We start from the raw sequence: 25,355 nt of genomic DNA on the forward strand, positions 1-25,355 counted from the left end.
CCTTAGGTATATCATATTGTCTGCTGTGCATAAGAATGACAGCTCTTGATGGCTGAGAATTAACTATTGGGGAAAAAGGCACAAAGCCAGTTTTTCTTCCGTGTTAATATAACCTCTGCTGGCCAAGTAACACAGCCTTGCTATCAACATTTCTGCCTCATCATGTAAATCGATAGAGCTGGCCGAAAATACTTTGGTATTGTGATGTTTGCAGCCGTCAATTTCTGCTTCGTTTCAGTTGGATTTCAACCTAATTGCCAAACTGATTCCATCTGTAATAACTTTTAACATTTATTTTTCCCAAAGGGAAAAAAAATGTCTTGTCTGTATTCTGCAATTAAGAAGGTGATGAAATATTCAATGTATGTCTACACTCTGACTAAATTCTTTTGTTAACTTTATCAGATAAACTATAAAATATTAACCAGGCTCACTGTTTGAGCATGTGCAGATGGCATGATATTTACCAGACATGTTTTCAATACACATTTAATTTTATAAATTGAATTAACTATTAGATGGCTAATTTTTTCCTCTCTTTTCTAAATTGATGCAACAAGCAACAGCATTGTTGGCTGTATGTACTATACTAGAACATTTGCAGATAATTACATAAACTTAGCTGTGTATATAATAAATAACATTTCCTGCAAACTTAACCACATGAAATCAAATCAAGCAGAAATAATGCTATTTTCTAAGCAAAATTATGCTGACTAGCAATGTGCTGGTTCTTCACAGGCGCTCTCTCTTTCTCTCTTTTTATTTTGACAGTTACGTTTTTCAAATTTTCTGGAACATTTAAATAGGTAAGTTAATTTTACCCACCTCTCTTATCCTTCACACAACTGGCCTTAAATATTCATAGCCATATCCTCTCTGCTATTCCCAAATATACCAATTTAAATGGACACATAATACTTCACTTCAAGCAGATTTTCTCAGAATGTGGTTTGGACTGAATAAAGACCAAATTCTTAATCATGATATAAAGCTATTTTTAATGAAGCACCATGTACCCTCCCTTCTAACTAATGAACAAAAGGCTTGGTTATTGATGAGCTGGTAAAATATCTAAATAGGTCTGCCTAGCTGAGCACAGGTTCTTACAAAGCTATTCTTCACTCAGCGCCATCAAGGATTTCATGATCTATCTAGTAAGGACAAAAACATGAAATGAAACAGTTATAATTCAGTGTGATACATGTTATATGGAAGGTGCCCTGTAGAGATTAGAGAAAGAAGGGAGTACGGCTAATTCTGGGAGTCAGGGAGAAAAGTGATGGAGGCGATAAAGAGTTAGCTGAGATTTAAATGGTTGTCCATGTGGACCAGGGTACAGGAAAGGACACTCTAGACCAGTGGTTCTCAACCTTCTGCCCCTTTAAATACAGTTCTTCATGTTGTGACCCAACCATAAAATTATTTTCCTTGCTACTTCATAACTGTAATGTTGCTACTGTTATGAATCATAATGTAAATATCTGATATGCAGGATGGTCTTAGGTGACCCCTGTGAAAGGGTCGTTCGACTGCCAAAGGGGTTGCGACCCACAGGTTGAGAACCGCTGCTCTAGACAGAGAGAACAGCCTATTTGAAGTGATGAATGTTTGAATACCATGACAGATGTGTGAAAATGCAAAGACTGTAAAGGAGTAGTGGGAGAAGGAGGGTAGAAGAGGAGAAATAGGAGGCTATCTGCAGTCCCGACTCTGCAGGTGGTATGAACAGGTCCTGTTGATGTCATGATTCTGTCTGTGGTCCATGCCACCATAGGAACAGGACTGCTGGAAACTATGTGACATCAGGCAAACAGGGCTCCGTGGCAGCACAGAGGCAGGGATGGGGGTGACTGGATTCCTGAGGTCCCCAGAAATTACTTAGAGAGCTGCATCTCAGGATCAGAATGGAATTCAGCTATGTGCAGGATGGGGAGGACACGATATCCAAAGCAGTTCATTTTGAATATGAGACCTTATTTTGTACATGAGTCGGTGAGTAGTGACTCAACATCTACAGAAATATATATCATATTCAAGTTTATACCAACTCCAAAGCTGTGGAATCATTTAATCATGTTTCACTTTGCACTCACTGCCTCTCCCATTAATTGACTGTGTAAACATAATTACTTGAAGTGTTACATAGTATAAAATGATCACTTCCAGAAAAACAGAAAAGAATTCTACCCATGACCAGGAGTTTGTGGTTAAGCCCAGAGAATTCAAGGGAGAGGTGAATAATGATTTCAATAGCTTTTACTGGAGGTGGGGACACAAAAAATGAATACATCATATTTCAAATAAGAAAAGCATTTTAAATTACTCAAAAGAACACAATTTAGCATTAGAGGGGTTGACTGTAGATGCAAAAAGGGTACTTATAACACTGAGGCAATATCATTGCATGTACTTTTCTTTATAATATATCAGTCCATAGTAAGGTTGACAACCCACTTCAATTTGTTCATGTAAGTTAAACATAAAACACATGTTTCATAGATAAGCTGAGACAATAATGATGGGTTAGCTCAAGGGAGAGAAGGGAGATGAAGCTCAAAAGACACTTGTGTAATAGAAGTGCAACACAAAATTGGGTTGAAGCTAACATTTGTTCACACAAAGGAGCAGCGATGTACACAAGGACTGAATTTTCAAAAAAGCAAAGAATGAGTTTGGGGAAACATTGTTTTAACATCACTGCTTATTTGCAGCATGTTGCATTAAAACAATAGTTTTTAATTCCCAAGGTAACTAATATGATCGCCTACTACCACATTTAATTTACAGAACATTATTGGCACCATCATCATTATCATCCTCAAGGGCAGCCTCAGGCAAGACTGCAGAAGACCAATGCTCAGCACCCCCAGGCTCCCCTTTCAACCCTTCTCTGCTTTAGCCATGGCTGCCAGCCTGCCCACGTGGGCCTCAGAGTTATTACCACCTCCCTCACAATCCCCTGTGGACATCTGCTCTAGGAAAAGCAAACAAATGTATTCACACTGTGGTGCTAAAACATGAGAAGATTAATTTTAACTCTGTGCAGAGCATTCACATTATCACTATGGGCTGAGCCTTTAACTAAAGGAAAGACATTGACTTGCATGTTGAGGCTTAAACTAGTTCAGAGAAGAAACAAGCCTGCAGAGATTGATCTTTCCTTCAGCCCCGAGCTCACATTATGGATATAGTCACCTGCTGTAGCTACTGCCTTTGTCATCTCTTATCTGTATTATGACAACAGTCTTCTGGTTGGTCTTTTTTAAAAAAATGTATTTTATTGATTTCTTACAGAGAGGAAAGGAGAGGGATAGAGAGTTAGAAACATCGACGAGAGAGAAACATCGATCAGCTGCCTCCTGCACACTCCCCACTGGGTATGTGCCCGCAACCAAGGTACATGCCCTTGACCGGAATCGAACCTGGGACCCTTGAGTCCACAGGCCAATGCTCTATCCATTGAGCCAAACTGGTTAGGGCTGGTTGGTCTTTTCATTTTCAAGCTTTTCACCATAACAGGGCCTAGAAAGCTAAAAATTTATAGAAGCATGATGTCAGAATTATATTTTAATTACTAACTCATTCCTGGTGTTTGTAAATTGTTTATCAAGTCAAATTGGAATGTTTAACCTAGTAATAGTTAAAATTTTTTTTTAACCACTGAAAATATACCTTCTCAGTGGGCTAGTCTAACTTATTTCTCAATAATTTCTCTACACTGTCCAAGCCAACACTTACCCACTAAATCTGGAAGTTCTTCTATACAGTCATGCTCTGCATAATGACAAAATGACCAACCATATATATGACAGTGGTTTCATAACATCATAATGTAGCTGAAAAATTCATATTGCCTAGTGACTTCATAGTCATCAGAACTTGGTAGCAGAAGGCATTACTCAAGTGTTTGTGGTGATGCTGGTGTAAACAAACCTATTGAGCTGCCAGTCATATAAAAGTCTAGCATATATAATTATGTATAGTGCATAATACTTGATAATGATAATAAATGACTTGTAGCTGGTTTATATATTTATTATACTGTACTTTTTATCATTACTGTAGAGTGTATTCTTTCTACTTATAAAAAAGCTTGTTTTAAGAGAGTATGTCATGTTTCCTTTTTAGCTTGATTTAGTCTCATGTTGTTTGGTTCATCATGGCCCTTAAGCATACAAAATCCATTGCTAATGTTGCCAATAAGAGGACACATTAAGTGATTGACCTGGAACCAAAATTAAGAGTGAATAAAGACTACAAAGGTGGAAAATCCGTGATGGTACTTGCTCACCAGTCAGGCATGTCCCATTCCACCATAGTTGCAACCTTGAAGAACAAGAGCAAAGTGATAGAAACTATTAAAGGATCTGCTTCATTAAAGACAATGAGAGGAACAAAAATTTGAGAAGGGCCTATATCAGACATGAAGAAACTTTTAATGACCTGGATTGAAGAGCAGACACAGAGCTGTACCCCTCTCAGCATCATGAGGATCATTCTCAAAGCAAAACGTTTGTTAGCGATATTGAAAGAAAAAGCTGGGTGGTTGATTAAGAATTATTATTCATTCCATCATGTGAAAGTGAATGGTGAATCTGCTAATGCTGATGCGAAGGCAGCTGAAGAATTTTTGGAAACTCTAGATAAGCTGATTGTGGAGGAAAATTACTTGCCAGAGCAAATATTCAATATTGATGAAACCTCCCTATTCTGGAAACAGACACCTGAAAGAATTTTCATCCAAAAGGAGGTCAAGTCAATGCTACATTGCAAGGCTTTTAAGGACAAGACAATGGTCTTGCTTTGGGACAGTGTTGCAAGCTACAAATTGAAACCCTTTGTGGTCTGCACAGTGAGAACCCCAGGGCCTTCAAGCACATCAATAAGCACACACGCCAGTGAACTAAAGGAGCAATGAGAGGAGTGTAGAGAGGGGATGACTCAGGTCCTCTTCCAAGGTGCCCTCCTGAATTGCTATGCAAGTGAGATGGAGAAGTACTATTTGGAGAATAACATACTTTTCAAGATTTTGCTTATTGTTGATAATGCTTCCAGGACATCTTCCTTTTATTGGTTATCTTCATCCCAATATCAAAGTGAGGTTTCTCCCTCCAAACACCACCTCTTTGATCCAAGCAATAGCTCAAGGAGGACCTATTTTAAGGTCTATCACCTAAGGAGGACTTGGTTTAGGCTATTGCTTTAACTGAGGAAGACACTGGTGCACTTCTGGAAGGCTTATAACATTGGTGACTGTGTCAAGAACCTTGCGTGGGTGTGGGGTGATGCCAACAAGGAGTCTACTATATATGGAATCTGGAAGGGTACACTCAAGCGGTTCATCTATCACTTCCAAAGATTTTCCAAGGGTGAGGAGATTGCAAAAATGAATAAGACTGTGGTTGAGACAGCAAAAAACTTTAACCTGAGTGTGGATGAGGATGACATTGAAATCCTCCTAGCGGTGATTCCTGAGGAGCTGAGTAAAGAGGAATTGTTGGAGCTAGAACAGGAACACATAGCTAACATAGAGACAAGAGAAAAGGAAACTGCTGGAGAAAAAAAAAGAACCCCAAGTAAATTCACAGTGACTGGGTTAGCAGAAGCTTTTGCAAACCTCAACAAGCTCCTTAAAATGTTTGAAAAACAAGGAACCCAACACCAAAAGGTTTTCATGAATAGAAAGAACTATTCATGGTGCATTAACTGCTTATAAGTATCTAGGATGAAAAAAAGAGACTGCCCAAGCAAAGCACCATGGACATTTTTCTGAAAGAGTCACATTTCTTCAAGAAGGGCCTCAGGCAGGGCCTTCAGGAGATGTTCCAGAAGAAGGCACTGCTCCTACAGGAGAAAAGATGTGGAGGTGGAGACAGTGATATCGATGATCCTGACCCTGTGTAGGCCTAGGCTAATGTGTGTGTTTGTGTCTTAGTTTTTTGCAAAAATGTCTAATAAGTGAAAAAAATAAAATAGTTAAAAATAGATAAACGCTTATAGAATATGGATATAAAGAAAGAATATAACTTTGTACAGTTGTACAATGTGTTTTGTCGTTAAGCTAAGTGTTATTACCAAAGAGTTGAAAGTTAAAATGTAAAGTTTTATAAAGTAAAAAAAGTTACAATAACTAAGGTTAATTTATTATTGAAGAAAGAAATATTTTTAAAAATAAATTTACTGTAGCTTAAGTATTCAATATTTATAATGTCTACAGTAATGTAATGTTCTAGGCCTTCATACTCATTCATCACACACTCACCCAGAGCAACTTCCAGCCCTGCAAGCTTTATTCATAGTAAAAGCTTTATGCAGGTATACAATTTTTAATCATATTTACTGTATTTTTTACTGTACCTTTTTATGTTTAGATACACACACACTTACCAGTGTGTTACCACTGCCTACAATATTAGTACAGTAACATGCTGTACAAGTTGGTAGCCTAGGAGCAATAGGGTATGTCATATGGACTAGGTGTGGGGTAGGCTATCCCATCTAAGTGTGTGTCAGTGCACCCTGACATTGGTAAAATGACGTATTTCTCAGAATGTATCTTATTATGAAGTGACACATGAGTATAGTTTCATGCTTGCCATTCTCTTTCCTCTAACCTGTATCTGTTTTTTCAGAATATAGTCTCAATTTTACTCAGCCATCTTTTCTTCTTAACCATGCCCATCCTGACCACTCACATTTCCTGTACAATTTTATAGCTTTCTGCAAGTTTTAAGGCTTTTTATTAGCTATTTCCTGATGCATTGTTTGGATGAGCTATTGGCTTGCATGCCTTAGTAAATGAGGAATAACTAACATCATCATGACTGCTTCCTTTTATAGAGCCCTTATTACATGCTGATATCTTTTGTACATTGTTAATAATTCTACCAGGTAGCTATCTTTATTCCTGTTTCATAAATGAGAAAACTGAGGAAAAGAGAGGTTAAGAAACTAAATTTAGTTAGTAAGTGCAGAGCAGGGATTTTAGTCCTACTCTCTTTGTTGAAATACTGCCTCTCTATCACTTTCCTATTATTCGCATGGCACTAGTCTATGTAGGGGAAAGGCTTGCTTTTGTTGTCAAGAATTTCTTTTATGAGTCTTGAAAGCCTAGTAAACATGGCTTTCTTAAGACCTGCTCTTTAAAATTAAAAACTTAAGATTTAGATACTATTAATGTGACAGGCATTTGCAAGCACTGCTTAATTCACCTCACATCAGTCTCTGGTCACATGACAGTAATATAATTTCGCCCGATTATAGCCACAGAAGAAACTGACAACCTGATGCCCTGGGAACTGAGTCCTACAGTTAAATTCTCCAGCCCTCATTTTGAAGATTTATGCTATCGTGTTGTTAAAATGTATTCCATAGCATCAAAAATACAAAATCATTCCTGGTAGTTATACATTTCTACTTATTGGCCACATATTTATGTACAAACTTGTCTGGGTAAAGCGTAGAATAGACTAGGAGATAAAATTAAAAGGAATAAAATATACTATAATTGCATTTGTGGCCAAGGGACCTACATTATACAGCAACCAGCGTGTAATAGTGTACTTCATGTTCCATGATTTACCTTGCTGATAATTGCTTTGCACTCCTAATAAATTAACCCACAGAAAATCCATTCATCTGCATTTTCTTTTTATGCAGAGCTAGAGAAAAAAGGACTAGTATAGCAATTTGAGTGGCAATCATGCACTGATTGTAGAAAAGAAAGTAGCATGGTGAGAGTCTTAAGCATTCTGAAAGCATTTCTCTGTAAGAAAAGAGGAAGGGGAAAAAAAAGAGAGGGTTTTTGTTAATTAAGTTCTGTTTTTCTGTATTATTTGTGATGGAGAATGTATTATATTCTAGCTCAAAAATCCTTGTTTAATACAATATATTTCCAGCCAGATATTTTATTTTAATGTTATTAATTTGTTTTCTTTAAATATTCATAGAACGTTCTCATTGTTATGTTTAGGATTCCTGGAAGGAAAGACTGTGTAAATATGCTATTGCATTCCTATGGGATTTCTTCCATAAATATAATTTCATAGCAAATCTCACATTTTAAGCTGCCCATTCTTTTGTTAGATTCTGTAATCAAAATAATTTTAATACTGTTTCTACTTTTATTCTAATATTTTATGAACTTTCAATATTTTATGTTCTGCCTTGTGTCTTGATATCACATAGCTCACTTGATCTTCATGGTACACATGGTAGAGTGGAAAGGACGGGGAAGGAGTGTGAGACAGGATTTCTAGTTTCCCCCGCCACTACATTGGGTATAATATTGGCCTTATCATTTTACTTATCTGGATCTCAGTTTTCTTTATCTTAATATAAGGGGTTTATAGGAGATGACCTGTAGGTTCCTTTACAAATTCCAGGATATGCAAAAAAGCACACTGTGGGTGATTAAGGTTCACAGAGCAAATCACCTTCCCAGCTTCACAAAGGTGGGTCGGTGGGAGGAGGACAAGAGCTAGCTCTGCTTCAGCAATGTGCAAACGTAACACCCTGACTGACCTGACTGCAGGAAACAATTGCAAATGCTCTTTAGTATAGTTTTTGAAAAGGCTGTTTAGATGCATCAATGAACTAGCAAGAAAATAAGAATTCCATTGGTGTAGTATTGTAAGATGAAATACAGGAATTTCAGAAAAACAATGAAAAATTTTTTTTCAGTATGATATTGCATGGGATATCCTTCTACTAAAAAGTTATTTGCTGTTTATCTGAAATTCAAATTTAACTGGACATCCTGTATTTTTATTTGCTAAATTGGACAGTGACAGCAGGAATCTAAAGAAGTAAACTAGAACTGAACCTACTTTTACAATGAAGGTATTTGTTGAATCCAGATGACCTTGAACTTTGACTTCTCTATTGCCACAGAGAGGGGAGGGGAAGGGAATCTAATAGGAGATCCATTGAATAAAAGTAGGACCCCAAAAGGCTACATCCTCACTGTGGAGGTAACTAGAGTCAAACTTGTCCATGTACTGGATTGTATGTGTGAAAGAGGGTAACATTGATATTATAAATTTTTCCCATCTCAAGCCTTAGTGTTGGCTGGAGGAAAGGTAGGCAGTCCATCTTGAGAGTTTATATCCGAATTATATACCTTGATGGTCTCAACAAACTCAAATCAATAATTTAACTTAATTTTAGTTAACAAATGACTAGTCCTCTGGGAGAAGCAATGACAAATCCCTTGGGAAAATATCACATTCAACCTAGTTCTCAAAGAATTCCTATATATTAACATTCAAGGAATATAAGCTCACATACAAACATAATAAAACATACAAGGTAATATGACACTATGAATGAGAGTCAGCAGAAACAAAGGCTGGTAGAATACTAGAGCCATCAAATATTGGAATTATCAGACAGAGATTATGAAATATACACCATCAATATGCATAAGGAGATATAAAGGAGGTTGAAAATGAGCAAGAGTCTTAACAATGATCAAGTAGATTTTTTAAAAAAAATTCAAGTATAATCTTTAGAAATGAAAAATATGTAATTTAAAATTAAATATTCAAGCAAGATTATGTCTATACATAGTAAGATGTATAATTTTATGATATATCTAAAGAGTATTTATAATACAGAAAATGGAAAATAAGAAAGATAGTTTAAAAGAAATTGGAGTTCTTAAGGAAAGGAGAGAGCAAATGAAGGAGAGGCAATCATTGAAAAAATAATGGCTGTGAATTTTCCAGAACCACTTAAGGTCATCAGTCTTCAGTGCCAGAGACCATAACAAATGCTACGGGATACTTAAAAGAAATCCACCCTTTAGAGGGCAAATTCATGACACCAGAGACAAGCATTAGATCTTAAAAGTGGACAGAAAAAGATTATATAAGAAGAAGTAACGAGTAGTTAACAATATCATAATAACTATGTATGGTACCAGGTGGGTACTTGAAATATTGGGGGGAGCACATTGTAAAACTGCTATGCTGTACACCTGAAACTAATCCTATATAATAAAAGGGTACTATGCAAATCGACCAAATGGCAGAACGACTGGTCGCTATGATGTGCACTGACCACCAGGGGGCAGATGCTCAACGCAGGAGCTGCCTCCTGGTGGTCATTGAGCTCCCACAAAGGGAGCGTCTCTCAGCCAGAAGCCCTGAACTGGGCTCAAGGCTGGCAAGTGCAGTGGCAGTGGTGGGAGCCTCTCCTGCCTTCGCAGCAGTGCTGGGACGTCTGGCTGACGTCCTGGGGAGCGGGCCTGGGGAGTGGGCCTAAGCCATCAGTTGGACATTCCCTGAGGGCTCCTGGACTGCTAAAGGCACAGGCAGGGCTGAGAGACCCCCACCCCCAAGTACACAAATGTCATGCACCAGGCCTCTAGTACAAAATAATGTTGAATGCAGACATTACAAAGCATTTTTTATTGAAAAATAAAAAATAACCAGATAAATAATAGTCAAAAGAAAGTTGAGATAGTTCTATTCATGTCATATAAAATGGCCATTAAGTAAAATAGTTAACTGGTGATAAAGGGTGAATATGCAATGACAAAAATGTTTAGTTAGCCAAGCCTATCATTATGGTAGGAGATTTAAAATTATATTACTTAGTAATTATTAGATCAAGCAGATAAAACAATCACTAAAGACAGAGGAGATCTAAAGAGCAGAACTAATAAGTGTTAACCATGAACCCCATATATATCTCAAGTATTCATGGAAAAAAAATTGACTATATATTGGGCCATAAAATAAGGCTCAACAAATTTTAAAGGATTAAGGTAATTCAGATAATTTCATTGATCAGAAAATAACTGCATTAGAAACTGAGAATAAACTACAACCAACCACAGATATTTGAAGATCAGGGGATATAATTAAATCATGGATTAACTGAGACATTATAATAAAATTAGAAAATATTTAGAACAGAACAAAAGCAAAAATACTATACATCATAACTTATGGGATAAAGCAAAATTGATACTTAGAGGGAAGTTAATAGTTCTAAATGCTTACATTAGAAAAGAAAAATACGGAACATTAATGAACAAGAAAAAACTCAATATAACCTAAAAGTGTAAATCAAATGGAAATTATAATAAATGGAAAACAAAAGCATAATAGAATGCATAAAATGAAAGATTTGTTCTTTAAAAAGACTCCAGTGGCCAAATTGACCAAGAAAAAAATAGCACAAAACTAATAATTTAGGAATAAAACAGGCCATTACTGCAGAGTCTGTAAACATTCAAAGAATAATGAACAACATTATTCCAATGTTGAAGACATTAGAATTGGAAAAATTCCCAAAATATAATTTACCATAGTTAATACAATAAGAATAGATAATCATAATTGTACAACTGTGAAAGAAACTGATTCAGTAATTAAAACCTCTCCTCTAAACACACACACACACACACACACACACACACCCCAAACGAAACACTATTCCAGATGGTTTAGCCAATGAAGTTTATATGACATCAAAGGATTTAAGGAATAAATTATTCCAAGTCTATACAAACTAATATGGGGAATAGAAAAAGCCTCATCTTGTTCATAAAGATGAATACTTCCTAAACAAAATATTGAAAAAGTGACTCATATAGTAAATAAATAAGATAATACATAACTAATCTGGCATTCTTTCAACTACAGGGAATGCAAGACTGGTTTTACATGAAAAAATTAACTTGTAATTTATTATATAGTAAATAAGAGAATAATATATTATCATTTCAATAAAAGGAGAAAAAACTTTTGATAGAGTTCAGAATTTATTATACTTATAGCAAACTAAAAGTTGAGAAAGTTTATATTTAATAAATATATACTATCAACAGGTGAATGAATAAACAAGTTGTGCTATATCTATGCAATGGAATGTACTCATAGTAAAAAGTAATGAACTACTGCCCTGGCTGGTTGTTACAAATTGAACATAATTAAAGCATAGTGATTAATCACAAAAACAATATGTAATTATGTATGTGTTTTCTGATGGTCTTAGGCGACCCTTGTGAAAGGGTCATTTGACCCCCAAAGGGGTCGCGACCCACAGGTTGAGAACCACTGCCTTAGACAGACCCTCACATATGGACATCTGATTTATGACCCAGTTGGCATTGCAGGACACCAAGGAAAACAAATTTTTCCACAAGTGACTCTAGAATTACTAGTATATTTGTACTAGAGGCCCAGTGCATGAATTTGTGTATAAGTGGAGTCCAGTCGGCCAGGCCCCAATGAGGCAAGGCCTGTCGAGAGGAGGAGACAGCAGGAGGTTGGCTGGCCAGCCTGCGCCGATCAGGCCCGATCAGGGCCCGGCCAGCTGGGGGGAGGATCTGCGGGTGATTGGCCAGTAGGCCCCACCCCCGATTGGGGTTGGGGGGGGCAATTAGGAGTGGGGCCGGCTGTGGGGAGGGGCTGTGGGTGGTGAGCTGCCAGGCCCCACCCCCGAAAGAGGTGGGGAGGCTGATCGAGGGTCAGCAGCCGGGGGAGGGGCTGCAGGAGGTTAGCCAGCAGGCCCCATCCCCTATTGGGGTAGTGGGGAGTGGTCAGGGGCGGAGCTGGCTGGGGGGAGGGGCTGCGGGCTAATTGGGGTGGTGGGGGCCCATCGGGGGTGGGGTTGGCTGCAAGAGGTTGGCAGGCCGGCTCCACTCCCTATTGGCGTGGGGGGGCAATCAGGGGCAGGGCCAGTTTGGGGGAGGGGCCGAGGAGGTTGGCTGCTGGCCCCACCTCCTGATCAGGCTGGTTTGCTGGCTGCAGTGGGCGTCATAGCAATTGGTTGTTCCGGTCGTTCCGGTGTTCCGGTTGCTGGCTTTATATATATATATAGATATATATATATATAGATATATAGATAGATAGATAGATAGTGATATAATGAAATTAGACTTCATAGTTTAGACCAGGGGTCCTCAAACTTTTTAAACAGGGGGCCAGTTCACTGTCCCTCAGACCGTTGGAGGGCCAGACTATAGTTTAAAAAAAAACTATGAACAAATTCCTATGCACACCGCACATATCTTATTTTGAAGTAAAAAAACAAAACGGGAACAAATACAATATTTGTATTTGCATGTGGCCCGCGGGCTGTAGTTTGAGGACCCCTGGTTTAGACCATACACTGACAGCTATTCCAAGTTGATTAGAGACCTATGTGCAAGGCAAAACTGTGAAACTTTTAGAAGATAATGTTGGAGATGATCTTTACGATCTCATTGTAGGGACAGATTTCTTTAAAAGCAAGCAAAAGCACACCATTGCTTAGTGGTTAGATCATTGGCCCAAGTACCAAAGGGTCGTGGGTTTGATTTGGGGTCAAGGACATGTACTTGGGTTGTAGGTTCTATCCCTGGCCCAGTCAGGGCCCTTGCGGGAGGCAACCAATCAATGTGTCTCTCTCACATCGATGTTTCTCTCTCTCTCTCTCTCTCTCTCTATATATATATATATATATCTTTTCCCCTTCCCTCCCATTCTCTCTAAAAGTCAATTTTAAAAAATCTTTAAAAAAAAGAAGCAAAAGCACAAACTAAAAAAAAATTTGTTTTTGGTGAAATTTGTTCATATAAACATCTCCTAGAGAATGTGAAAATGCAAGCCTCTGAATGAGAGAAGATATTTAGCATAGAGTCAAAAATAGATTAGAATTCAGAATAAAACACAAAAATACATACAAACCTGAATGAAAAAGGTAAACAACCTGGTACAGCAATGTACAAAAGTCTTGAATGGGTATAGAAGAAACTTGAATTGTCTATAAACAAATGAAAATATGATCAATCTTATTAGTTTCAAGGAAATTCAAATTAAAACCACAAAATGAAATACCATTTCATAGTCAGCAGATAGGCAAAAATTAGGAGGTTGACACAAACAATTATTGATTAAGGCTCTGAAGCAACCAGAACATTTATACACACTGTAAGAGCAGTGTACATTTGTACAAGCACTTTAGACAAGCATCACTGGGCATAATCTAGTAAAATTGATGATATGCATATCCTACAAGCCAGCCAGTCTACTTGTAAGTATATATTCTAGAGAAATTCTTTCACCAGAAGAAAGATAGAAAAATATTTAGAGTGGTAATTTTTATACTAGCAAAACACTGAAGCAATATAAATGCCCATTAACATTAGCCTGGATAAATACATTGTGATATAATCATACAAAGGACCAATGTATCCGCATACAGTACATAGGACAATGAAAAAGAATGAGCTGCAACTATAAGCAACAACTTAAAAGTATTTCAGAAATGTAATGTCAAGTGAAAAAAGCAAGTCACATAAGACTACAGATAAATACAAAAAAATCCATGTTCCAGAATATGCACAACTAAGCAATACATTGTTTAGGCGTGCAAAAGGTGTGGGGAAAGTAAAAGAAACCACGAGCATGATCAACATGAAACTCAGGAGAGTAGGTACCTTTGAAGGGAGAGGAAGGGGGGGGGGGGGGGTCCAAAGATAATGGTAATGCTCCAGTTCTATAACTGAATGGTGTATACATAGATCTTAATTTTACTGTGATTCCTTGTACCACAAATATTTATAAACTAGAGGCTCGATGCATGAAATTCGTGCAAGGGGCTCGGCCCCCGCAGCTGTGGTGGCTTGCCTCGGCCCTCGCAGCCCTGGCTTTGTCCAGAAGGTCGTCCAGAAGGACGTCCGGAAGGTCATTCAGCTATCTGGTCTAATTAGCATATTATGCTTTTATTATTATAGATGCTTCCTTGTGTCTAGTCCATATTTAAAAAGATAAAGAGCACATTTCTAATCCCCGTTGCAGTGTTCATACTGGTGCACTGTGCACGTGGTCACTGGCTTTTCTCTACTTTGTGTACAATAGAGTGATTAATCACACACACATATGCTCACATTATTGTCACTGTATGATAGTTGCCTGTCAGTTCTCAATCACCCAGCTAATTTGCCAAATGCCTTCCAAATGCAAACCTTTTTATTACTTTACAAGCCAAGTTTCACTGTGTTCCTTGAGAATTAAAAACATAATTAAAACTGGAGTCACAAAAAAGCCCCCTGTAATACTAAGGGAAAAGGAATCTTATGAAAAATCTGAAAGAGCTAGTTGCTAGGAGAGTACGTGTAATGGTTAGAGGTGCAGGCTGGAGGTGCAACACCTGAGTTCTAATTTTGCCCCACTATGTATTAAATGATTGACTTTTATTTACTTTCTGAGTGTTTGATTCTACATAATGCTAAGGCAGTAGTGAGGATTATGTGGGCTGGTATGGGGACAGCATTTATTTGGATGCCTAGTAAAACTTAGTTATCAGATAATTGATAACTACCTACATTGTTATTATTTTTTAATATGTAGATTTTACATTTACATAATATTTATTAGAGTTATATAAAACTAACTATATTATGCAAGTTAGCATATAGAACTATGGGAAGTAAAATTATACTTTTAAATTAGCTTTTATTACAAGAGTAATAAAAAATTCCAGCTTTCATATGCTTCAAAGGGCATTCTGTTATTTTCTGGGTAGGAAGTCAAATGAATAGACCTCATTTCCCATCATTGCCATGTATTTTCTAGTATCAACTGACTTGACCTTTTATAATCTCACTAGAGGCTGGGTGCACAAATTCGTGCACCAATGGGTTCCTCTGCCTTGCCTGCAGGATAGGGGTGAAACTGGCTCTCTGACATCCCCCAAGGGGTCCCAGATTGCAAGAGGCCACAGGCCAGGCTGAGGGACCCCACTGGTGCACGATTGGGGCTGGGGAGAAACGTGGGAGGTTGGCTAGCTGGGAAGGGACTGCAGGAGGTCTCCAGGGTGTGTCTGGCCCATCTCACTCAGTCCGATCAGCTGAATCTCAGCAGCAAGCTAACCTACCAGTCAGAGCATCTGCCCCCTAGTGGTCAGTGCACATCATAGTGAACAGAGCGGCCTTAGCATATCATTAGCATATTACGCTTTGATTGGTTGAACAGTCGACCAGTTAACCGGACACCTAGCATATTAGGCTTTTATTATATAGGATTTTTCTCACCTGAAATATGATAATTATGATGGTGTTGGTGCTGATACTTTCTCTTAATATTTCACTGTTGCTTTTTTTGTGACTCTCCAATGGGATAAAATAGAAGAAAACTTATTTAACAAATATGTTATTATTATTATTAAATTCTAAAAAACATTTTTGGTACATTCTCTGTGATTTTCCAGGAACAAAAAGGCAAGTGCTCTAGTTTTCAATGTGTGTGATTATGTTTTCATGACCTCTGGTCATTGCCGTTGAAGCTGCATCAAAGTGGTTGTGTAAAATGTCACATAGCAACTGTCCCATCTGCTTAGCAACAGAAAGAGGAGAAGTAACTAAGCATTAAAACAGAAAACTTATAGAAAACTAGAGTTAAAAGAAGCCTCAAACCCTAAACCTATTAAATATTTTTTCCTTAAAAAGCAAAACCAAACCCTGAAATTGTTGCCTAAAAGAAATTATACCAAGCTCCCTAACAGGACTGAATTCATATTTGTTATGGACGTCACCGTGTTATTCCCTTAAATGACAAAACTTTAAGGTGTTACAGTAATTTGACCATTTCCTTAGCCCCTACAAGATCAATGCGAGGAAAGAGGAATAAAACACGCTATAGGAGAAAAATTCCTGTGTGGCAAATTGACTTCCCAGAACATCAGGGGACAACTTAGTGCTCTGTAAGAAGTGATTTATTAAATGGTGTTGAGAAGAGCTCATTTACCTCATAGCAGCAAGTGGTTTGCTACAAGAGAATTACTCACCCACTTTAAATACTATACTTTGGAGTAGATTCATTATAGGCTTAGTCATCTTGGAGCTAAAGTAACAGTCCATGGCTGCTGTAGTGATGGATAATTATGCTATCTAGCCTGGCCAGTGTAGCTCAGTGGCTGAGCATCAATCTATGAACCAGAAGGTCCTGGTTTGATTCCCAGTCAGGGCACATGCGCAGGTTGCAGGCTCCATCCCCAGTGTGGGGTGTGTAGGAGGCAGTCAATCAATGATTCTCTCTCATGATTGATGTTTCAATATCTCTCTCCCTTCCTCTCTGAAATCAATAAACATATTTTTGAAAATTATGTTATATAGTTGCTCTATTAGTCTTCCAGCTGATGGACCACTGTTATTAACAGGTTTGCCATCTCTTTTGATATGGATTAAGGAGTTTTAAAGCATTTAAAGGTATTCTTCAGTTAGTACTTTATTCCATGTCTAAAACAACATTAATTGTAAGGTGTGGAAATAGAAAAAATGTTGTTCATTAAAACCTAACACAAGGTTTACATATTACTTAAGCATTTTTATTTCATACTAGTTGAAAACTCTTTTAGACTTATTCAGATATAGATGTCTTAATTGCATATTACTCTTATACATTCATAAAAAGGAAAGTAGAAGTAAAGTATATTGATTAAGGTATTCCCAAAATATTTTCAAATTTCAAGTTTGACACTTCTGTTATTTTCTAACTCAGAGTCATTTATATCCAGGCTTTCTCACAAAATGTTTTTCTCTGGGCATGAAGAGGCCTGGTCAATCACCATATATTGAAGATTATTTCACTGTTGTCACTGGCATTAAGATTTTTAATCCCTTAGGCACCATTTCCTCTCTAGTTAATGGAAATGGTGTGTACTTTGCAGGGGGGGTTGTAGATAAAAATTTGTATTTAGAGGATCTAACTGAGGGCCTGGCACATAGTAGTTGCTTAAAAATTATAGCAGTTGCCCTAACCGGTTTGGCTCAGTGGATAGAGCGTTGGCCTGCGGACGGTCCCAGGTTCGATTCTAGTCAAAGGCATGTACCTTGGTTGCAGGCACATCCCCAGTAGGGAGTGTGCAGGAGGCAGCTGATTGATGTTTCTCTCTCATCGATGTTTCTAATTCTCTATTCCTCTCCCTTCCTCTCTGTAAAAAAAAATATTTAAAAAAATTATAGCAGTTATTATTATTATTATATAGGCAATTGTGGACCATCAGAGAATTTTTCTTCTAAAACAATGAGAAGAAAAACTGGTCCAGATGAGGGTCATAGGGTATGTAGTATTCCCAATCAAACTCCAAATAACTGATGCTGAATAAAATCAAGTCAATCTTCTGGGGCCACAAATGGTTTTTGTGGTTTTTCGCTTAAAGTTAGGCTTCCTGGGGCAGAACAAACATCCAGGTGATTATTTTTCTTGTGAATTGTCATTTAGGTGTGTCTGGACAGGGTGGTGTCATTCATAAGGTATGTGGCTCCATTAGAAATTTCAGCAGGACTGACTTCTGTTTTCAAATATGGAGGGACTTTGGTGATGGCAAAAATCACCAGTGCTTTAGGGTAATGATTTTCAACTGGTGTGCCACGACACACTGATGTGCTCAAGAATTTTTAAGACATGCAATACCTGACTATTTGGTCAAGGGCACTGATCTCTTTTCCCTTAGATTGTCAAATAAAAAAATAACAAATCAACACAATAGCCATCTGCTGTGAGTGAATCAAATTATATGTGGGGGTTTTTTGGTCAGATAGGCCAAAAATGTATTTTTTGGTGTACTGCAGAATTTTAGTAATTAGTTTATGTGTGCCATGAGAAGTAAAAGGTTAAAAATCACTGCTTTAGGGCCATCAACCCATAGGGCAAATATAAACAGAGAGGAATTTTACAACCATCATCGCTAATCTTTTCGAGTCCTCTGAGGCAAGTAGTATCTTTTTTATCTCATCAGTGAGCCATACAACCATCATCGCTAATCTTTTCGAGTCCTCTGAGGCAAGTAGTATCTTTTTTATCTCATCAGTGAGCCAACTAAAACCTGGAGAGATAAAGAAACTTGTTCTGGTCCTATACTCGGGGGGTGGGGGGACAGAACTAAGTGGGACTAGGATCTTTCGATTGCAGAGTTGGAGGTGGTCCTTTCTGTAGTTTGCCAAGTCTTACTGGTCCCTTTTTATGCACTATTAATTATATAAATGAAAATAAAAGCTTGTTGCTTAATGTGCATTTCATTCATTATAAATGATATTGGTATTTTCATATTGATATGTGTATTTCTTTTATACATTTTCTATTTCTTGTTTTTGCCCATTTTTCAATGGATATATTCATTTGATTATTGATTTGTGAAAGCTTTTCTAAATTAAGGAATTGCAATGCATATTGTATATATTTTCCTAGTTTGTTATTTATTTGTTTTTAAATCATATTTATGTTGCTCTTGGAGTTCCTTTTTTTCTCCTTTTTAAGTTTCAATGTGTGGAATTAAGCAAGAACTTTAGATTATTTTTTCATAGAAATAACTGTCTTTGATAGGTTCCACTGAGTGGCATAAATTAAATATACTACTATAATCTTCAAAATCAAAATTAGTTAATCAAAAGTCTTCTGTCCAGAAATTTTTTTAATGTAGCGTAAGTATTATGACCAGTGTAATATGACAATAGTTTTCTGAAATGACATTGTGATTCAAAATAGTTGTGTTGAGGCATATATATTAGGTTTCTAGGTGGTAGCTATTGAACTTTCCTTATGTAATTTTATCTATTGGCCATGCTCTTCTTCCCCTCTTCATTCAACTTAGAACACAGCTCAGTCTGGGATTGCACTAATAATAGCTTATCCTATATAATAAAGAGCTAATATGCAAATGGTTGTCCTGCCCTTTTGCCCTCGCGCTGGGGCCGGAGGACCTGAGGCCAGGCCAGGGGACCTGAGTCTGTCCCCCTGCCCCCCTGCACCAGGCCAGGGGATCTGAGGCCACACTGGGGGGCCTTAGGCTGCACCCCCTGCCTGGTGGGGCTTGATGGGAGACCTTGAGGTTGTGCCCCCTGCCTGGAGCCCGGCTGGGGGACCTGAGGTTGCACTCCCTGCCCTGCAGGGCTTGACCGGGGTGGAGCCAGCTGGGTCTGGGTCTCACACGATTTTGAGGCGCACACAGGTGGGCGGGGACTTGACTCTGGGTCCAGTGGCATGCCCCAGACTCTGACAGGAGGGAGATTTTCATATACATTTTACTAATTTTCTTTCATCTCTGACACTTCTATTATAGAGAAAGGGAAAATAGCAATATTAAAATATTTCCTCTAATTAATTTCCTTTTAATGTGCACAAATCTCGTGCACCAGGCCACTAGTATTTAATAACATCCTACACTGTACCTAGTATAGTAGCTTATCAAAAATGAACTCTCAGTTTGTGAATAATTCAAAGACCATAAGGTAGTAAAGGAGAAAAATCTTTTGTTTTTAGTTTTAAATAAAAGCAATCTAAACTATCTATATATATAAAAAGCCAGGGTCGTAACATCCAAAACAACCGAAGGCTCAACTGAATGCCAGGCTGCGCGCACAGCAGGTAAGCGGGCTGAACTGCTGACCTCTTGGAGAGAGAGAGGCAGGGCTGATCAGCAGTGGCAGTGGCTGCTGGCAAGGCCCGGAGAGAGAAGCAGGGTGATCAGAAAAGCAGGGTGATCAGACCCTGCTTCTCTCTCCAGGCCTCACCAGCAACCAAGCCTCTCTCTTCCAGAGGTCAGCAGTTCAACCCACTCACCAGCAGCCTGGGTTGGCTGCTGATCAGTCCCACCTCTATGATCAGGCCCGGAGATAGGCCTGGAGATGCTGACTGGCATAGAAACCGACCAATCAGAACCAAATCTGGGTGAACTTTGAAGGCAGAACCTAAGGTGGGGGCTGAGGAGTGGTTTTAAGGGCAACAGATGTTTGGTGTAAGGTGTAAGAAAGTGATTCAATTTTTTAATGACCAGTTTGGCAGGATAGTACATATGGCTGGCTATCAGTCCAGATATAGGGATTATGTGTTTTTGTCTGCCAAGAGCATCTCCTCCTGCTGAAAAAGGCCCCCCCCCCCATTTAAGCAATTCTATCCTATATAATCTATCTATACTAATAAAAGGGTAATATGCTAATTAGACCAGGTTGACCGGCCATCTTCCGGATGTCTGACTTCCTTCCGGACAAAGCCATGGTGGTGGGGGCTGAGGCAGAAGCAGTTAGAGGTGATCAGGTCGGCAGGGGAGGGCAGTTGGGGGCAACCAGGCAGGCACAGGCAGTTAGGGGTAAGATCAGGCTGGCAGGGGAGGGCAGTTAGGGGTGATCAGGCAGGCAGGCAGAGAGGTTAGGGGCCATCAGGCCAGCAGGGGGGCAAGGTAGGGGTAATCAGGCTGGCAGGGGAACAAGGTAGGGGTGATCAAGCTGACAGGCAGAGGAGTTAGGGGCAATCAGGCAGGCAGGCAGGCAGATGAGTTAGGGGTGATCAGGCAGGCAGGCAGGCGAGTGGTTAGGAGCCAGTCATCCTGGATTGCAAGAGGGATCCCAGATTGGAGAGGGTGTAGGTCGGGCTGAGGAACCCCCCTCCATGCATGAATTTTGTGCACTGGGCCTCTAGTGAAAATATAAACCTAACAGCACATCAGGGGTGTATTAAAGGATTAGAGCTCTAAATAAGTTTCAAATTTGGATTATTATTCAGATCAAGACAATGAAACGTGCTGAGCTCAAAACTGCATAGAATTTAATCTCATTTCCTGAACAAGTTTTTAGCAGTTTTGAGAGCAGATTTGACCAACAATGTGACTTGCAGACCTCCAGTTACAGTGGGCAAGACTGACAAGGTCCGAGCTGCTGGGCTCTGAAATCCATTGCCATGTTTGTGCTGAGACCATCTTTCCCCCTGACTTCCCCCGGGTTGAGTGTGGCAGAGAGAGACCAAGGCAGGCTCCTTCCTGTGAGACACAGAACTTCACTGATGGGTAACTTGGCTTAAGAACTTTCCTACTAAGAAGCCTTGCCCAACTTTCTTTAGACCACATGGCAGTCTAGGATGTTTCCTTTTCTCTCTTTTTCTCTTGGGGTCAGACATGTATTCTGGTCTGATAGTTTCCCATCTACTGACGCTCTTGCCCCATTTTCTCTCATTGGGCATTTCCCTTAATTGAATTGTTACATGCTTAATCCTGTTGTTGGCATCTGCTTCCTAGAGGACATAGACTATCACAGAAATTGCTGGACAATTTTCTTATTTATTGAACCAGAGACATGGATACATGGTATAGACTGACAGATTTCAGAGGAGAGGTGGTGGGGTGGACAGGATGAAATAGGTGAAGAGAATAGCTGAAAACATACATGCATAGCCCATGGGCACAGACAAGTGTGGTGAAGGCCAAAGGGAGGGGAAGGTGGGATCTGGGTGGAGGGAGCAAAGATAAGGGGAGGAAATGGGGGACATCTATAATAATGCCAACAGCAAAAATAAATTATAATTTAAAAAATTCTAGATACTTTATTTATGATTCAAAAATGCTCTAAGATTCTTAGACTTCCTTCTTCAGTAAATTACATCAGGGTACATGCACATAAAAGCATGCATGCAATTATAGCAGATACATGAGAACTTTGTAAACCATTCACAGCTCCTTTGAAAGTCCATCACACACCTGGTCATGTATTCTCTCAATACATTCTGAATACTCTGATAGTTGTCATTGATAAACATTAATTATGTTCTAAAGACTTTCATTTTCTCCTTAAAATGCAGGCTGCATACCTGTTCATACCTTGAGGTGATATTCAAATTATTTAACAGTCAATCAGGACAACCACAAGCCTCTACAACATATACAGATTCCCACCCTGTTCATTCTTATCATCTTCTTTCAATGAAACCAACAATAACTCTTAACTTATACACTTTCCTAAATTTTCATTAAGAAATATTTAATAACTTTTACTAAATGTCAACAAGGTATGTGGCCTTGGATAGGGAAAAACATCAGAAAAAACCCCCCACAAAAATGAAAGACAAGAAAACTAGCAGTAAAGAGCTCCTCCTAAGAGTTAAATACAAGCATGTCTTGCATGGTTTAAGTTTGAGCAGTGGTTTGCAAACCACTATTCTTTAAATAGCCAACAAAAGGTTTTCAAGGCAGCCATTTTTAATTGGTCCAGTCCTCATTCATATCTTTTCAAAAACCCTAACAATTTGTGTTGAACTGCATGTCTACCTTCTTGTGTTCCAACTCTTTGGTTCACTTTGTTGTCTTTCCCATATGGTTCAAAAAAGCACTATGCATAATGCTTTTCTCTAGCATGCCCTTTGATTCCCAACATTTTTCAGAGGGCCTTAGCTCTATAACCATTACCTGATCATGGTGCTTTCATCTAGGATTAGGTTTTGCACTTCTATTGATCTTCCTCTATGGGGTTGAATGTAGTAAATGAACCTCCTAGCTCCCAACAAATTTGCATGTAATTGCCTGTCCAGTCCTACCCACTGAATACCGGGCTGGAAGAATACACTAGCATTAACAGAGCCAAAATGTTTTTCTTTCAAAGGCTCCGCTTCTTTGTAAAAGTGGCATATATGGGAAGAATCAGAAAGCTTTCTCAAGATTTGAGAAAATGGTGAGGTTGGGGGATGTCTGGAAATTATTTCCATGCTATCTAAATCATTATAACCTCACATGCACCATTTTGAATAAGTCTAGAGCTGGCATTAGCCTCTTTTTGACCACTGGCATATTTTATCCTACGGTTGTATATCCCCGAAGAGAACTGAAATACTTTAATGTCCCTTCTCATAACATTAGTTTCTTAAGATGGGTTTTACAGAGGAGTGATAAAAATTTTAGTCTTGAACTGTGACTTCGATGGATATAATGATCAATCACATTTAAAGGGTTATTGTTGAATATTTTTGAATCATTTTTTTTTATTTGAATCAGGCTACTGTTTTATTTAATGTGTTATATGCACCCTCAAACTTCTGATCTGTCACAATGAATAAGATAGGGAATTTTAAAAGAAGATATAAAATTTACTGTAGAAAGATGTCTAATTTTCATACTTTTCATCACAGTCAGTTACTAAAATTCAGAACTGCCTTGTGTCAAGGCTTGATTTTTAATTTGTTTTGAAACGATAACTCTGTCACTATTTGTGTGGTATTCTCCTCATTGACTGTCTCTTCCCAATACAACCATTTTATGTAGCACAGACTCTATTTGCTTTTAAAAGTTAGTAATGAATTTAGTAAACATTAAAGGAAATAAAGCTTAACCTTCTCTGTTGTAATTTGAAACCCACTGGGATGTCATAGCTAGGGTCTTGGGACTTCTTTCTTCTAAGTAAACTTTCTTATCCTTTTTTGGAGAACACAGGAGCTCTGCATTCTGATGGAATACTGGTATGTGACTGGGAGAGGGGTCAAGGGTGCTATCTTTTTTTGTCCTGTTAAATCTGATAAGTTGATAAGGGCAGCAGGCTCAAGACATGCCTTGGAATGATCAAGACGATTTATTTGAGAGAAGGTGTTGTTTGTGAGGCAATGTTGAAAGGATTTTTTAATTGTGCTAATAAATGAAGTTGAAGGATATTAGCACTGACAGGAATCCAGCTGTATGTAACATCGTAACATCATAACTTTTTATACCATTCCTATGGAAGCGGCAATACTAATGTTAAACTGAGTTATATTCTTAAGCTTCCTACTCTGGACTAGTTCAAAAGGCAATATATTAACATCATATCACAACATTCTATTAGATATGAAAAGAGATATCTTTAAATTAATTTAGAATGAAGATTTCAGAAAATAGAACAAGTTCTATTGTTTTAGACCATATCATTATCCCAATAATTATTTTTGTCATTGTTACTCTATTAGTCATGTTAAAAGGAGATCATATGACTAATTATAATACTACCAGGCACTGGGCTAAGTGCTATATGTGTCAATTTATTGGATTTTTATAAAAATAGTGAGAATATGAAGTATGGAATAATTCTCCATCATTTTGAAAGGATAAGACAAACATGGCAAGAGGCAGAAAATGCCCAGCTCTTTGAAATGAGTTCCACACAGTGGGGTTTAGATGCATCACAACTGATATGGAAGTAACTAGCAGAATTACTGCTGGAAATATTTTGAGAATTTATGTGGGAGTGAAATACTATAAGATAGAAGATATTGACTAAATCCGTATAAAGGAGACAAAATATATGATTTAAAGTTACTAACAGGAAACCTGGAAACTTTCTGTAGTAGGTCATTAAAGGGGTAGTTTATGGAGGAATAGTTACTAGGAGCCAGCATGGGTTCACCAATAGTAAGTAATATCAAAGCAGCTTACTTTACGTAAAGTAAGGAGAATTTTGGAGATGTAGTATATTTGTATTTCTGGATTTGAGTCAAAATAACAATGCATGCTTAAAATTCTCAGAAGTTTTGCATGTGCTTTGAATCAATTCTTTTCTAATTTTTTGAAGTCTGATTCAGTAAATCTCATCTGGGTCCAGGAATTTGTATTTTTTTAAAATGTATTTATTC

At 38.2% G+C, this 25,355-nt stretch overlaps 1 pseudogene; it reads left to right on the top strand.

Moving 5' to 3' along the window:
- The first annotated feature begins 5,389 nt into the window (after window positions 1–5,389).
- Window positions 5,390–25,355, top strand: part of LOC139002459 (CREB-binding protein-like) — a 76,137-nt pseudogene continuing 56,171 nt past the window's right edge.

The sequence above is a fragment of the Myotis yumanensis genome, unplaced genomic scaffold (genome assembly GCF_028538775.1).
Source record: "Myotis yumanensis isolate MYYU_CA2020_CCGP unplaced genomic scaffold, mMyoYum1.0.hap1 SCAF_2, whole genome shotgun sequence".
Classification (NCBI taxonomy): domain Eukaryota; kingdom Metazoa; phylum Chordata; class Mammalia; order Chiroptera; family Vespertilionidae; genus Myotis; species Myotis yumanensis.